Source organism: Octopus bimaculoides, chromosome 19 (assembly GCF_001194135.2).
Source record: "Octopus bimaculoides isolate UCB-OBI-ISO-001 chromosome 19, ASM119413v2, whole genome shotgun sequence".
NCBI lineage: Eukaryota > Metazoa > Mollusca > Cephalopoda > Octopoda > Octopodidae > Octopus > Octopus bimaculoides.
In genome coordinates, this window is record NC_068999.1 from 54,607,519 (window position 1) to 54,610,716 (window position 3,198).

A 3,198-nucleotide genomic window follows, 5' to 3' on the forward strand; every position below is an offset into this window, starting at 1 on the left:
TGTGTGTGTGTGCACACACACACACACACACACACTTGTAGCTATGTATATATGTGTATAAACACAGATATGCAGATCCACACATATATTAGTATATACAAAATCATTCAGTCATGTATACATATATACATACATATGCGTATATAGATATAATTACTTCTATATACACATATAGAACATGTATGAGCACATTCACACATATACAGATATGTATGCACATATACATATATACATATACATATATATATGTATATATATACATATATACATATACATATGCACATATACATATAAAATTTCATATCATATAAATAAAATTTCATACATATACATATAAAATTTCATATCAAAATTTGAAAATTATTATGGTTTCTCACAATAATTTTCGCATGTTCTAAATATTTTATAGTTCCAATTAACCGATAATTTGTTCTGGTTTAATAATTTATGTCAGTAATATTGGTTTCAAATTTTGGCATAATGCCAGCAGTTTTGGTGGAGTAGTTGATTACATCAACCCTAGTGCACAACTGATGCATGTTTTATCAACTCCAGAATGAATAAAGGCAAAGGTTACCTCAGTAGAATTTGAACTCTGAATGTAAAGATGGATGAAATACTGCTAAGCATTTTGTCTGACATGCTAAAGATTCTGAACAGTTATATGTGCATTTGCACACACACAATAACCACACATACATACACATGTCCACACATGCATACACACATACATAGCAGTATATGTAACACATATCACTACATAATGTATGCGCTGGGTCACTTACACACATACACACACACAGGTCCACATATTTTTCAGTTTGCCCACACAAACATACTCACACTCACCCCATTCATACATACACACTCACACACACCATTCTCACATACACATGCATGCATGAGAACAAATTTGCTTGGCTAGGTTACTGTTATAGCCCTTTCATTCAGCCTCTTTCTTCTGGCTATTTCATCATGTTGAACTGTTATTCCCTACACAGTCCTCAAATCGCAGCCTTGGTTTCTGCCGGTGTCTCTTTCCATTCACAAGTTCACCATTTAGCATCTGCTTAAGGATTCTGCTATCCTTCATTCTAATAAGTTGTCCTATGTAACCAGTGCTTTTACACCATCGCCTCAATGCTCAAGATATCAGCTGTCCTCAGGACCTGTGTGTCTGGAATTTTTAAGGTCCAGCCAACATTCAGAATGTATCTGAGACATCTCTGATGAAAGCGTGTGTGAGAATGAATATATATATATAGACACACACACACACACACACACACACACACACACACACACACACACACACACACACACACACACACACACACATACATACATACATACATCAATGAAGTTAGTGTACAAGTAGGGGTTCAGCAAGGATTGGTCCTCAGCCTTCTCTTGTTCATTATAGTCCTCCAGTCAATAACAGGAATTTAAGTCAAGCTGCCCCTGGGAGCTCCTCTGTGCTGATTATCTTGTTCTTATAGCTGAATCCCATAGAAGCAACATCTGGAATTAAAAGGCCTTACAGTTAATTTAGCAAAGACCAAAGTCTTAGTAAGTAGGAAAGCAAACAAATTACAAATACTTTCAAACACCCTGCTTGATATGTAGAAAAGGTGTAGGTAGAAATTCTATAAGGTGTACCCAGTGCAAGCTATGGACACAGAAGAGGTGCAGCAATACCAGAGGAAGGTTTACATGGAAAATAGTTTTTGCGTGTGGCAGACGTCCAGGTACAATAAACACTAGAAATGTAGATAATAGACTTCATCAAATGCCAGGCAGAATACTTAGAAGTAGTAGATAACTTCTGTTATCTGGATGACCAAGTCAGCATTGAGTACATATTAAATTTTATTAAACTTGACCAATATTTTTCAAGCAATGAACAATTTTCATCAAAACAATGATATAATTTGTCGACTTGGAACTTATTGCAAAGCAGCATGGGAAGACAAAAAAAACATTTTTTTGTCTTCCTATTTGGGGGTCAATACAATTTTTTTTTTCTAACTAACCTCTTTCTTTTTCTCTCTCTCTCTTTCTGTTGATTGTTTTCAACCATCACCATCATCACTACCACCAGCATTGCCACCACAACTGCCATACACACACCATTCAGACTTCTGATGCTACCACCATCAATTCCTTTGACTTTGCTGCCTTCCCCTCCACCACCATCACCACTGTCTTTCACATCGCTTACTATCACTGTCATCCCTGACTGCCTAGGCTACCACCACCATCATCACCATTACCTCTGTCTCTATCACAACTACAGCTCATACTATTACTATCACCTCATTACCCTCACGACTGTCAATCTACTACCTCAGTCTCTATGCCTACTATTACTCTCACCCCAACATGAGGAATAGTAGAAGTGTCATTGAAGAGTGAGTGGGGGGGGTCAAAGTGTGACACACTGACATGCAGAAATTCCTTTTATTATTATAGATATATATGCCTGTGTGTATATATAACTGAAATTTACAGAAAAACAAAAGACAAAGGCAGGTGTATAAACAACAAACAGTTGTATTAGTTTAACAGTTGGGAAGGTGAGAAAATCTTTTACGTTTTGAGCCTACGCTTTTCAACAGAAAGGAACACAAGGAAATAAACAGAGAGAAAATAAAGATCTTTTGGAGCTAGTGGTCTATGCACACACATTTCTGTTTACTGTAAGCAGAAAATTTTGCTAATTGGAATTTTAAGACTGCATAATTATTGACACAATTTTCAGCTTAAATAATTAGGATAAGAGTCTACAGTATGTATTGTGTGGTTCAATCAGTTCTTTCTGCCAGAACATAAATATGTAATATGCGTGCATGTATAAGTGAGTAAACAAACAAAAGAAAGTAGCACATAACACATTTCAAAGGAATTACATAGATTTTAATGACGCACGGACTCAGCACCATATGACCAAAAGAGACATCATCATCATCATCATCATCGTTTAACGTCCGCTTTCCATGCTAGCATGGGTTGGACGATTTGACTGAGGACTGGTGAAACCGGATGGCAACACCAGGCTCCAGTCTGATTTGGCAGAGTTTCTACAGCTGGATGCCCTTCCTAACGCCAACCACTCAGAGAGTGTAGTGGGTGCTTTTACGTGTCACCCGCACGAAAACGGCCACGCTCGAAATGGTGTCTTTTATGTGCCACCCGCAC